This window comes from Gymnoscopelus braueri (assembly GCF_963280865.1).
Source record: "Gymnoscopelus braueri genome assembly, chromosome: 10".
NCBI lineage: Eukaryota > Metazoa > Chordata > Actinopteri > Myctophiformes > Myctophidae > Gymnoscopelus > Gymnoscopelus braueri.
The window spans coordinates 36509351-36524176 of record NC_137611.1 but is presented as its reverse complement, the minus strand read 5'-3'; the positions used below and the strand labels follow the sequence as shown (position 1 = coordinate 36524176).

The window sequence follows — 14826 nt, the reverse complement described above, 5'->3', positions numbered from 1 at the left end:
ACAGTCAACACAACTTTACAATCTATCTCCATCTCTTCCTTTGATAAACCCTCTCAACTGAATTCCTTCCATCAAAATGACAGAAGAGTGAATCTTGTTGCCTTTGGTTTCCTTCAATATTTAACATTCTTCAGTCCTTCAGGTGTCAAAGGGTGTAGCTGATAGGGACATCAATCCTGACCTTCATATTTCTGCTTCAAAGCCTTGTTTGAAAACCCTGCATGTTCATTTCATTGGTAACATGCATATAGTCTAATCCATTGGTTCTCAAAGTGGGGTCCGGGGACCCCCAGGGGTACTTGAGGGGGTTCCAGGGGGTCCCCAGCTAAATGATAGACAGGAACCAAATGGACCCTTATGGGTCTGTAACTCTGAGAGTGTACAAATGGAACCAAATGGACCCTAACGGGTCCATTTGGTTCCATTTGTACACTCTGAGTTAGATTAACATTGATTTTACAATATAAATTGGGGTCCCAGAGATATAAATTCCATTAAATGGGGGTCCGTAGCCTAATGCATGTCAAACTGGGGGTCCTTGAAATTAAAGTGGTTGAGAATCGTTGCTAGAGCCGTAAAAATCTTCTCTTATGGGGGTCCCTGGCTTATCTTTTCAAATGGGGGTCCGTGGGCTGATAAGTGTCAATTTGGGGGTCCTTGACATGAAAAAGTTTGAGAACCACTGGTCTAATCCACTAGTATACTATTTCACTCCCATACCCAGGTCTGCATAAAGGCAGTAAGGTTAACGGTTGTTTTGTCATCAGGCAAACCTCAAGCCTGAGATTTCTAAATCTCAGACAGACATTTTCCTACACTTGATATTGTCAATCTTCAGTTATTGGAATGGAGAGCTTTTCATAGCTTATATTTCACACTAAAGCCAAAGAGAAGAAAATAAAGACATGAAGCTTGATATATGATTATCATTTAAAATATATTATTTATTACACAACCTATAACAAACTTAATTACTTACTAAACTACAACTGTTATGGTTTACTTTAAAGAAAAGATACTGTACTGAATGTACACAATAAAATATTAAACCATATTCAATGTACAAAACAAAAGATGAAATAATACTTTATGTACAAAATAATAACAAGATTAAAAAACAAAATAAAACATGAAACCATAGTCAATATACAATATGACACTATTATTTACAGAACTGTTGCAGTTTTCTTCAAACAAAAAGCATACTTTTTGTACAAATTAACGACTATTTACAATGGTTGAAGTTTGTCTAAAACAAAAGAAAGTAATACTGAAAGTAATACTGTAAAATAATACTACTCAAAGCTTGACAGCTTGACAGCTTGTCTAAGACAAGGACCCATCTCGCAGTGGTGTACGATATGAACAAAAACAAAAACAAAAAATACTCAAGTAAATGTCGATAGTAGTGTCCATCAATGCCAGTGTGGCTCAAAGGGGCCTGAGGTTCCGTGCTTGGCTGAAAACCTTCATCGTTGGCAGGGTCCAGGCCTCGTGGTGGCGACGCAGGAAGAAGATGGTCTCTGTGAATGGAGAAGAAACACAGGTGTTATTATTATCAATGTCATATCAATATTGTTGTTTTGTTATTTATTGTTTTTTTTTATGTGTATTCTGTCTTTTTGTATGTGATATGGACCTTGAGTCTGAAATAAAGATTACATTGAATTGATTTAATTGAATGTCCAGCCCTTTCTCGACTACAATACGTAAATATCTTGCAAATTAAAACCACATGAACAAAGCATACATAGAATAGTAAGTTATGTCTTGCCATAACTAAGATAGTTACTAGTTACATATTACGTATTCAAACAATGTAAGTCACGAAATGTTCTAAATAGTTATTCATTTGAACTACAATTCAACATTTAATCAAAATATTGTATCCTTGTTTTTATTTATTTCACCAATATGCACATATTGTACATACTGTAAGACTTGTGCAGATATAATATAACTATGATACTTATGGCTATCACAAAATATATCGGGGGAGTGGGAAATGAAAATGAAGGTCTGTTGGTGCTTGTATATGTCGGTAAGTTCCCTCCTTAATGAAATTAAAATATAATAAATAAAAACAAGGTACAATTTCGCAATTTAATTTGGTGTTGTACTTATAAAATGAATAACAAATTAGAACATGATTTACACGTTTGTTTGAATACATAATCTGTGTGCAATGTAACTAGTAACCATGTTACTTATGGTGAACTTACCATATGAACGTTTTGCTAACTAACCTTCCTCTGAACCATCCTGCGGTTGTTGGGAGCATCTATGAGGATGCACGTCCTCCTGTTTGAGATGAGATCTTCATCGTTCTGTTGGAGAAAATATAGTGATTTGTAACTTGAGCTGATTTTCCTTTGATAAATTAAACTAAATAAACTTCAGACGTAGTTTAAGTAGAGGTTAGTGGTGGTAAATGTACACGCATACCAAACTCATGGATATTCATAAACACAACAAGAATGTAGAAATTCTACTCACAACGTGTAGCATTGGAAACTTGTGGATTGGCTATTTAGTGCAGAGGGGAAAAAGGACGGGGGAAAGTATAGACCCCTAACTCAAGTCAACAAAGTATATAGGGTTTAAATGGTTAAAGATTTGTTGAATGTGAACTTAGCCGGCATTCTCCTTGGCAGGACTTTCCTGGGCAGGTGTCCTTTTCTGGTCTCTTGCCTGCCGTGCTTTGACCAATGTATCTCTGCTGGAGGAAGGCTCGCATACTCCTGCAAAAAGTGAGAGATGGGAATAAGTAGAGTAAGCATGAACTCCAGTCAATAAACAACAAGGTAAAATAGTCACATAAATAGAGTACAGAAATAATGCTATCTAAATCATTGGTTCTCAAAGTGGGGTCCCCGGGGGCCTTGGGGAGGTTCCAGGGGGCCCCGAGAAAAACGTGTTAATACAGCATCACAATCATTTTAACCACTTTATCCATATGTTGGCTATTCAAAAATAGCAGATGTAGAAGCTCACAGTGCGTCACTTTGTGAGCTTGTACATCTGCTATTTTTGTAAATATTTGAAAAATATTGAAAATGTTTGGAAAATATTGAATAATTTTGAATTTTCTGGGGGTCCCTGGCACAGAATATTTTCAGATGAGGCCAAATATCTATCCATTTGGGGGTCCTGGACATGAAATGTTGTGAGAAGCACTGATCTAAATAACATTCTTAAACACACAAAAAGTAACAGTAACAGTAAGTAACAAAAACATGACAACAAGTGACCAACAGATGTACATACTTCACCCAACCAGCCATGGGTCCTCTCTTCCTCTTGGCGACGGAGGAGGAGAAACACAGGTGTTACTGTCCGTGTCAGAATCGTCGGTCAGACACGGGAACCAACTCATCTGTGAGGCATCCTCCACTGGCGCCCTCCTCACTGTCACCATGGGGATGTATCCTGTATGAGGAAGAAGTATAAAGTATTGGAGGAGACCATGGAGAAGACAGAACCATATGAGGGGATTATATCCCCACGCTGGCCTTGGAATGCCTCAGGATCCCCCACGATGAAGTGGTTAATGTTGCCCCGAAAGGGAAGTCGGGAACTCTCTGCTGGAACTGTCGCCCCCCTTGACTCGACTCCAGAGATAAGTGGTTGAATATGGATGGATGGAAAAGTATCCAGTTAGTTCTTTACACAGTAAATCATCAGTGTTCATTTGTCCGTTTGTAACTCTGAGAGTGAGCAATTGTAACTGTTTAAGGGTCCATTGGTGTACCTCCAGGGGTCCTTGAATGGGTTCCAACTAAAGGGGTCTCCAGCAAAATTAGTTAATATAATATCAAAATCAGTTTAAACACTTTAATCCTTTATATGGTACTTCAGATCAGCTATTTGAAAATAGCAGATCTACATGCTCACAACAAATGTGGAATATTATTGAAACATTTTAGCAACATAAATCTTGTATGGGGGTCCCTGGCACAATATGTTTTCAGATGGCCAAATACATATTAATATGGGGGTCACTGACATTAAAAAGCACTCTGAGAACCACTGATTAAAATCCTCAGTGTTATAGCTGTTTGTCAGGAAATGTAACCGACCGTTTACATTTGAGTAGGCCTGGCCTGCATTTGTACCCAACCAACAAATGTGGAAAATGCAACTCTTTGCATCCACCCTTTGGTGGATGCAATATAAATCGACTCCCATTTATTATAGACTACTATTACTATTACTATACTATTATATTAGCAGACACTCATGTTGATCCACAGCGACTTAAAAGTGATCAGAGTATGAACCCTAGTCAACAAACGACAGAGGGTCATCATAGTGTAGAGAAAACAACAAGGCTAACGTTTCAAATTAACCACAAGCAGGTAAACAAACTAGCTGTAGTATACAACCCTCGTAGACGTATTTATGATTCTGACTTCTTCAATCTACGAGAGTTGTAGGGTTCACGCACCATGGAGACCTGGACTTTCTGCACTATGCCCCGTAGACACTCCAAACATGTACAAATGTGAAAATAAAGGTGCTTAATCCCAAGCCCCAAATGTTAACTGGCTCTACGGGGTAGTAGTTTAATGTAATAATCCATATCTTTCAATAAATAAGTGTTTTAATGCCGTCTGTGGCCGATTCTGTCGGAAGTTCCCAATGGGCGGTAGTGACGGGTAGTGACGGGGCGCATCCAGTGGAACCCGGAATTACACTAAATGTAAACAGGAAGTAAACGAGGGTGAAAAAATGGCGTTCGGCCACAGACGGCATTAAAACACTTCTTCATTGAAAGATATGGATTATTACATTAAACTACTACCCCGTAGAGCCAGTTAACATTTTAGGCTTGGGGTTAAGCACCTTTATTTTCACATTTGTACATGTTTGGAGTGTCTACGGGGCATAGTGCAGAAAGTCCAGGTCTCCATGGGGCGTGAACCCTACAACTCTCGTAGATTGAAGACGTCAGAATATACGTCTACGAGGGTTGTATACTACAGCTATAAACAAACCATCTGCTCTAAATAAAATGTAATATTATACACTTTTCCATAATAAACACGTTTGACCGTCTTCTCCATCGTCTCAGGTAACGTTGTCCTTCGTTGGATGATGTCAAAAGTCAGTCAACTGTCAGTTCTCTGTCAAAATGTTCACAGCAACCGTACAGCGTTCAGTGTTGCCAGACTCTGCGAAAGAAATAAGCAACCAGGTCTATGAAAACAAGCCCAAAAGCAGCGACTTGGCTATTTTCACAACAAAGAAACAAAATAATCTTAACAAGCTCTCTAACAAGCCCAAATAAGCAACTGCACTTTAGAAACAAGCCCAAAAAACCGCAACCAGCAACTTCCAATATTTTCAAGCAACTTTACAAAAGAAGAAGCCCAAAGTCGCTTATAATAAGCGGACATGGCAACACTGGTTTTGCGGCTGCATGGCCTATTTGAATAAAAACAAAAACAACAGCGTGCCAAGTGACGCTTCCTGTGACGTCAACATAGGTGTAACGTAAGGTTACGTTTACCTTGCGTGGGTATAAATAATTGTAGAAAAAAAATATAACTACGCTTTATTTTTTATTCTTTATATAAATACATTGGGCTATATTTTTTATTATTAACAAAAAGTTAAATTAAATCTATCACTATGGTGAGATAGTTTAAAGTGTTTATAAACGAAATTCAATCTGATATTTTTCTTAAAGTGACACAACCTTAAATGTTATTGTATTTTGTCAGACACACAGAAGTTGTACTGTCTGTGTGTTTTCAAACTAACTAAAACGAATTTAACAACCAAAAATAGTGAGAAAAATCCAATATTTATTCTGAGCTTTTTGAGTCTCTCATCCCAACCCTAATAACTACCTCATATTACAAAAATAAATAAAACTAACACTAAAACTAATACAAACTGAAATAAAAGTATTCTATTAATAATAATAATGATTATTATTATTATTATTATTATTATTATTATTATTATTATAAGTACTTAACTAAAAACTCCGAGGAGGAACGTGTTTATATAAATTTATAATGAATTACGTCAACCCCCGGCGGAATGGGCGTGCCAGAGGATGCTAGTTGAGTGCCCAGTTTGGGGACCAATCAGAAGGCGTGTTTATAGACGAATCCAGCCTGGGCCAATGGCGTTGCAGGAAGCGGCCTCATCCAGCAGGTGCATAAGGACCAGTCCTCCAGAAAAGACGTTACTGCGCTTCAGATACTCTTTGGATCAGTCGCATCACATGAGCTCCGAGAAAACAACACAAATCTGAGAGGAAGTTACTGTTTGTTTTGATCAACGGTTTTGTTTTGTCGTTAAACTTTCAACAGTTTCTGCAGTTTAAACTTGTGGTCAACTTTTTCTTCTGTTTTTGGAAGCCAACGTCAAGTTCGTCGTCGACGTCAAGTTTAAAGGTAAGTTGACTTCCTTCAAAATGCCACCTTAACGGAATTGTGGTTGTACCGTGAAGTGAGTTAAATACATGTTCAGACGCTAACTGAACTCATTGTGTAACATTTCAACGGCTCGTTTTGTTTTTAGCCTCATAGATAACTAATGTTTACATTTGAAAAAATGACAGCATGTTGTCGTTATAAATCACTCAAGTCATCCTGTCGCTTGTGAAATAGAACTTTTATGGTGATGTTGGGTGATTTTGGTGAAAAGTGAAAGCTAGCTTGTGTTTTCATCCTGATGACGTTGAGTTTTGGTGATTTTCAAAGCGTTCGTAACGGAGCTATAGTGGGAGTATTAGAGATACGTTGGTATTTGGTTTATGATAACAATTTCAAACACCACATTGATGTTTTAAACTCAAATTTACTTGAGTTTTCTTGTTTCCCCACCTGCTTGTGGGCAGTTGGTGATGGTGTGTGTTTTTATATCAGCTGGATTATGGTGACAATGTTTATAGATGTTTATAGATGATTGGCTCACTGTAGTGGATCATTTTAATCCCCTCTACCATGCTGCTCTGGGATTTATGGCCAGGACCCCTCATTGTACTTTGTATGCTCTAGTTCAGGGGTCTTCAACGTTTTCAAGCCAAGGACCCCTTAGCTGAGAGAGATGAAGCAGGGACCCCCACTTCATATTGTATACAATTGTGTAGATGGTGGAAGAAATACTCACATTTGTTACTTAAGTAAAAGTATCAATACTGTAATGTAGAAACTAGAAATACTCTGTTACAAGTAAAAATCTGGTAAATAATCAAAACCTACTTACATTAAAGTATTGGCAAAAATATATACTTAAAGTACCATAAGTAAAAGCACTCATAATGCAGAATGTCCCATTTTACAAGTTTTAAAATGTATAAAAATCATTTGAAAATAGACGATCTACAAACTCACAGTATTGAAAATTGGAAATACTCCAGTAAAGTAAAAAATACCTCAAGATTGTATTTGAGTACATGTACCTAGTTACTTTCCAGTTTCCACCACTGTAGATGGCTTCATAGACTTGTTTGACAGCACTATTGGTTGTGTCAATTAATGTTTTGTTTGTTTGATTGATTGTGTACACATTATGTTTTCTATTGTTGGATTCATGTGTGCATTTTCAGAAATGTAATATCAATATTTAGTCAACTTGACCGTTGGCTCTGTACTTGGTCTGCTCTTTTCCCCACTACACCAACTCTCCGAAAATAGCTGTGAGAGCTTGTAGATTGGCTATTTTTTCTGGTATTGTTCCCCATCACACAAATATTTGGTGGACCCCCTAGGGGTCCCGGGCCCCCCGTTGAAGACCCCTGCTCTAGTTCTTTGGTCATCTTTAGCTTCACGTAGGGTACAGCATTGGTACATGTTCATTTACAATGCTGTATCCTTGGAAACCCCTCTCATAGCCTATTTCAGATCTTCAAGTGATGTGATGCATTGTGAGCTTGTAGATTTGCTATTTTAACAATATTTGAAATATCCCTTCCTAGAAATGTATTAGAGTCCAAGTACAATATATGAAACCAGCGGCCCTTGTCATGAAAAGGTTTGAGAACCACTGCTTTAAACTTCTACTCCTCTACATCTCAGAGGAAAATATTGTTGTATTGTTTACTCCACTGCAATTATTTTACAGCTTTAGTTACTAGTTGCTTTGCAGATTTAGATTATTAATACAACAATTAACTACTTAAGCCCTATTTTATACTTCGTCTATTTGTCAAAAAGGTTTGACAAATTTTGAGTGATTTTCTTCTTAAACAGGCCATTCATAATTACTACCAAAGTACTTTTTACTTTGGTACTGTACGTATATTTTGATGCCAATGCTTTTGTATTGTAATACTTTTGTATTGTACATTGAATACAGGACTTATCTACCACTGAAACACACACACGCACACACACACACACACACACACACACACACACACACACACACACACACACACACACACACACACACACACACACACACACACACACACACACACACACACACACACACACACACAAAACATAATTAAAATGAAAGGCCATGTTATCTGCTTTCAAATGAGATCCTCATTGTGTTTTTATAGTTTTGTGTGAGCTATGTGTTAATTTTGTGTCTCTCTCTCTCTCTCTCTCTCTCTCTCTCTCTGTCTCTCTCTCTCCACAGTGCAGCAGGGAGGAGGACAAGGAGAGGACAACAATAGACCTGTACTGGTAAACACACACACGCACACACACATACACATACAGTACACGCATACACACACACACAGAAGGAATAATGACGTGTGAGAGAGTGGAGAGGTTTCAGAGTAGAGCCATGCTGTGTCGTGCAGACCGGTGGTCCGAGGTGGTGACGACTGCCACCCGGGCCAAGGACATGGACAACGCCTCCTTCTCCTCCTTCAACGTGGACGACAGCCTGACCAGCCTGCAGTGGCTGGTCAGGCCACTGCCCTGTGACTTCTACGTCCCTGATGCCAACGGCAGAGGGTCCCAGGCAGGCCCCGGCCACCACCGCCAGCCACCTCCTGTCTTCAGCTGCCGCCAGCCGGTGAGTTCTCCTGAGGTGCCTTTGTCCCCTCTGGCCGCGGACCCCGCACCCATCAGGACCACGCCGGCGGCCTGCATCCGGACGCAGCAGAGCCTCCCTGGCATCGTGCCCCACGGCGCCCCTGGCAAGAGACCGCCTTACACGTTCCCGATGATGATCTGCATGGCCATGCAAGCCGGCGGGAAGAGCAACATCCCGGTCTCCTGCATCTACCAGTGGTTTGTGGACAACTTCTCCTACTTCCGCCACCACGCCAATCCCGACTCCTGGAAGAGCAGCATCCGGCACAACCTGTCCAACAATAAGAAGTTCATCAATGTCTCTCGGCCGGAAGACAACACAGGTAAGGGAGGCTTCTGGACGGTCGACCCGCAGTATGTCGAGAGCATCCTTGTCAAGGCTTTCAGCAAGTGGATGACCTCTGTCCAGATTGACCCGACACTGCAGAGACCACCCATGTGGAGCCCACCCCTGCAGAGCCCTCCGCTGCAGAGCCCTCCGCTGCAGAGCCCTCCGCTGCAGAGCCCACCCCTGCCCGTGTCGCAGCAGCTGATCAGGGGCCTTGATGAAGCCACCAGCGTGGAACAGAACCAGCCAGCCAAGGAGATCGGCAGGCTCAAGAGGAAGAGGCGTCCAGACTCTACAGCTAGCGTGGCCAAAGTCCCCCGTCGATCCAGCTCCCTGCGGCTTCATGCTGAAGAACGGAAAGAGTTGGACGGCCTCCTCGACTGGATCTTGAGCAGGGAGATCAGTCCGGACCACCCACTCACTCCTATCCAGCAGCATCAGGGTCCAGAGCTCTGCACTGTTGCTACCTCCGCTGTCTCCTGTGCGCCTCCTTCCCCTCCTAGCTGTGCCTTGGGTTGGCTCCCACAGAGTCCGTTCGTTCACCATCAGCTCCTTGGTTCGGGCTTGAGCGGGGAGCTGAGTCTACTCCTTGGTTCGGCCTTGAGGAGTCTTGACAGCGGTGAGCCGCTGAGCAGTACCAGCCCCATAGAGGACGACCAGACGGTCAACTTCGAATGGGGCTTGGACTCGGACTTCCTCGATCCGGCCTTGAGCGGGGACCTGAGTCTGTACAGCGGGGAGCCGCTGAACAGCACCAGCCCTGTAGAGGACGACTTGGACTTCCTCGACTCGGCCTTGAGCAAGGAGGTGGTGGTGAACGACGTTGACTGGGACGCCTTCTTTGAGTCAGCTTTGAGTGGGGAGCGTGGGGACAGTGTGGACAGCGGGGAGCCGCTGTGCTGAGCCCCAGGTAAGTGGATGTTGGAGAGGATTGGACCTATCCATGGAACAAAGACCATATACAAGGTAAGTAAGGTACCCATATATGGGGCCGTCAGAGATCCCCATACAAGGACCCGATCTAGGTCACCCGAGACTAATGTCATGGACACTGTGGAGACCGACATCACAACAGCTGATGTCACGGACAGAACACGCCGTACAAGGAGATATGCACGCTCCATATAAGGTCTAGCAAGAGCGTGGTGATGTCAGGAGAGTGACACTGCACCCCTCTGGAGAGAGGAGATGAGAGGAGATGAGAGGAGATGAGAGGAGATGAGAGGAGAGGAGAGGAGAGGAGAGGAGAGGAGAGGAGAGGAGAGGAGAGGAGAGGAGAGGAGAGGAGAGGAGACTAAAGGAGAGGAGACTAAAGGAGAGGAGACTAAAGGAGAGGAGAGGAGACTAAAGGAGAGGACGAGAGGAGGAGAGATGAGAGGAGAGGAGAGGAGATGAGATGAGATGAGAGGAGAGGAGAGGAGAGGAGAGGAGAGGAGAGGAGAGGAGAGGAGAGGAGAGGAGAGGAGAGGAGAGGAGACTAAAGGAGAGGAGACTAAAGGAGAGGAGAGGAGACTAAAGGAGAGGACGAGAGGAGGAGAGATGAGAGGAGAGGAGAGGAGAGAAGAGGACAGAAGTTTATCGCCACTGGATACTTGAGCTCTCAGCTGAAGGCAACAATCAAAACAATGAGGTATCTACTCTATAATTTATTTTTGTTTTTTTATTACTTTGTAAATAATAATAAACTCTGGTTGAGATTAATTGATTGCAGCAAGCACAGGAGTGAGGAGTCCCTTCTGACTGGTCACAGAGGTCCCCCCAGTTGAGCTGGGTTAGTTGAGCCCTACTCCTAACCGCTCTTGGTGCGCGTGGACGTGTTTCTAGGAAGGATGGACGACTGTAGCATGAAGGCAACTGCATTACCTTACCAGTGAGCCTGGCTCTTCAAGTGGATGCACAACGTTGTAATGCAGGGTTCCAGGTTTGTATCCCCCACTGGTAAGTCACTTTGTTGTTTATTTGTCCAGATTGCCTTGGTACTGTAAGCAAACACGTTTGTTTTTTATGTAATGTATGTGAAGCACTTTGTAAACCTGCTTTTGAAAAGTGCTACATAAATAAAGTTTATTTACATGATAAAATGCAAAAAAACAAAAAAACAAAAAAAAACAAAAACAAAAACAAAAAAATATATATACTGTATCTGTATCTTGTCTGTCTGTCTGTCTGTCTGTCTGTCTGTCTGTCTGTCTACACACACACACACACACACTCAAAAACTTTCTGGAGCGTCTGGGTGTGGTAGTGGTAAAACACTGTCACACCACGCAGGTTGCTGGGTTCAATACCCAGCAGCAGCAGTGCCTCCAGCTTGGCTGGCCGCTCCAACAAACACAATTGGCTACAGTGTTTGCAGGTGGGAAGCTGGTGATGGATCAAGTGATCATGTTCTTTTTGCTGCACTGCAGAAGCTGCTGATGCACATTTTGACTTATGTTTTCAGTTTAGTTGTAGTTTGTTTTTAAAGTGGCTTTGCTAGTTAAGTTTAGTTTTTAGTTTTGGAAAAGGCTTAGTTTATAGTTTCGTTTTTTATTAGATGTAGTGTTAGTTCTTTATTGTAATATGGGGTATTTGTCAGGGGTGAGATTCAGAAAGGTTTTTAATTAGTCTCAGTAAGGATATACAGTTTCAATTAGTTGTATTTTTTACCCTAGTTTTTGTTTCAGTTACTAAAATGTTTTTTTCAATTACATTTTTAGTTATTTTGCTAATTTTAGTTAACTATAATAACCTCGATGCACATAGCAGTTTATAGCAGCAACAGGGACTGCAGGACACTTGGGGACAGTTGGGAATTGGCAATGACTAAATTGGGTCTCCTCCCATGATTGTCACCTTGCCGTTGGTGGAGGAGCTTGTGTTATCCCAGAGACCCAGAGAGCTCTCCTGGCTGGTCCAACCATGCCAGACAGCTCAAAGGGCAGGGGTCAGACTAAGGACAATCGCTAGTCCTCCATATTGGGGGTTGGGAATGAGGTTAACAACCTCGTCCCTTAAAACAAACATGTTACAGAAATCATCACAAGAAACCAAAGCAGTCCAGAGGACGTCCAAGGAGACACCAGCCACAACAACACCTGTGCAAGGTAGTAGCAGTGGTGGAGTATTGTATACTTAAGTAAATGTAGTAATACCACAATATAAAAATACTCTGTTACAAGTAAAAGGCTTGTATTCAAATTTTTTACAGAAACAGGTTTGTAAGCTATGAGCCACTGGCATCAAAGCAGCTTGCAGAGGTGCTTGCACTGAATGTCATGTCCGACTTTTTAAAGATCAGTTTTATTTGTCAAGTTTGTTTTTCTATATCTGACTGCATGTCTGCTTTCTTCCTTGCTTTTCTCAGTATACTATTTGACATGTCATACTGTACTGTATGCTGTTTATATAGTGCTATTCTCTGTGTTATGCAGGAGCTGGTTGCCACATTCATCTGGCTTGAAGACAGAAATAAATAGTCGTTGGTCCATCTGGCTCTTCCCTGCTACCCTGATCTAACTTCCATGCTGGCCACCAGGGGGCCCTGTTCTATGTGCACATCATCAACCTGAGGAAGGTAGGGGTGGCTGGCTGAACATAATGATTGTGTGTTAATCAGTATTGATCATAAATTAACGTATAATCACACTGGTATATTGGTCTGATTGGGCTATAATGTTGAAATATAACGGCAAGATCATTGTTTTTTCCCTTTGCCTTTGCCACAATCCCCCTACACACACACACACACACACACACACACACACACACACACACACACACAATTGTCATTCTGTATGATATTGTTGAATGTATAAAATTGCACGTTTTATATAACCGTACTCAAATGTGGGACGTAAATATTGCAGTTACTAACATTCACCAAACTCAATCTCAATTCAAACTGTAAAAAATGTACAAGAAATGCTAAACATGGTCTCTTTCTCCCTCCCTCTCCATTCTTATTTCTCTTTCTCTCTCTCTCTTTCTTAACAGTTGCTCCATCCTGCTGGCCTCTCATCCTGGTCTATCTGTTCTCCATCATGGGCTTCCTGTGTCTGAACAACGACTGATACCCTGCCTCAGATAGCACCGGGTAACTCCTGTCCCTAAAGCCCAATTCATACTCCATCCCAAGTTGAACAGAACTTTGTTCGGACAGGGTAGGTTATAACTACAGATCGACATCATTCGGGACTCCATGATGGATTGCCCACAGCATGTCGGAACCACATCCAGGTATTAAATCCATTCTGCTGGCTTGGATTCAGTCGCTGGAGATGCAAGCTGCTACAGCTGCGATTCATTGATCAGATTAGTGACTGGGCGGGGTCTGGCGTTCAGAACACAGAACAGTGAATGGACATTTGTCTCTCAGGAGTTTTTTTTTGTTTTGGACAGACCATCCGAAAAAGGTTCTGACATCGTATGGATTATTTTGAAGCATTTATTGGCATTAACCCCTAAACCTGTCTGTGTCATGCCTTTGACCTTTAACTCTTAAAGGTTGTATACTGTAAGTGATATTATTTTGTTAGTATAAATGTTAAATACAAATAGCCATATTTCCCCCCTAGTAATCATTGAAAAAAAAAAGGGGGAAAAAGATCACTTACAGCAGCTTTAATGTAAACTTCCTTTATCATGGAGATAACTAAGTCTATTTCAAGTCTATTAAATGCTGTTTTTGTTATGTTGTTATCTTCTTCGCCTGTTTCTACCTACTGGTGGTCTATACACTATGCACACTTGATCAGCCCAGGAGTAGAAGGCCAGGTCGGATGTTGAATCATCCTTATACTGTCTTTTATATTATATTGTTACTGTTTTTGTTACTACTACTTTTCTGTACGTGTTCTCTACCCATACCCGTATCTTTGTTTCATCCTAATTACTATAACCATAACTTTAACATTTAAAGCCTCACTATGTAACTTTTTTTTTAAATGAATAAAATGTAATTTTGTCCAATCTGTTTGGTAGAGTATGTTAATACAATATAACTTATACAAATGGGGTGGTTGTATTTTGTCTCCCTGCTTTTCTATTGAGACATTGATATTGTGTCAAAGGTCATGTCTCACCTAGACACAGGACCTGACACAAATTCTGACTTGACGGTCAAGATTCAATTTATTCCTAGAGCAAGTAGACCGGCTCTATTAGATCAATGGTAGAAATGTCAGCACTTTCGCTGGAAACCGGGTTCAGATCCAGGGTAGAAGAAGAAAGTTACATGGTGCTGCTTTTAATGCAACTCTAAATGGGGTTATCATACGAGTCAGATGATTGTAGCTGATGTGTAATGTGTCAAACTGAAGGTTTGAACTATGATTCAATTATAGACATTTTCAAGTGCAAGCACCATCGTCTCATGCTGTGTAGACTGCTGTAAACATTATTTGATGTTGTAATCTCAATTTTGAAATGACTCAATAATTTGTGCATGACGTCATATTTTCATCCATCTGCCTACTATGCTTCTTTGAGAATAAAAACCGTACA

General features: G+C 41.3%; 1 long non-coding RNA gene across 2 annotated transcripts; it reads right to left on the bottom strand.

Annotated features, from left to right (window-relative positions):
* Nucleotides 1–916: 916 nt before the first annotated feature.
* Nucleotides 917–5142, bottom strand: LOC308093773. Of its 2 annotated transcripts, none has more exons than XR_013933894.1 (3): nucleotides 3268–5142; nucleotides 2223–2741; nucleotides 917–1523 (listed from the first exon to the last, which is right to left on the bottom strand). It is a non-coding gene; the product is annotated as an uncharacterized lncRNA (long non-coding RNA). The 2 variants fall into 2 exon arrangements; XR_013933895.1 differs by having other exon boundaries at nucleotides 2247–2741.
* Nucleotides 5143–14826: the final 9684 nt, after the last annotated feature.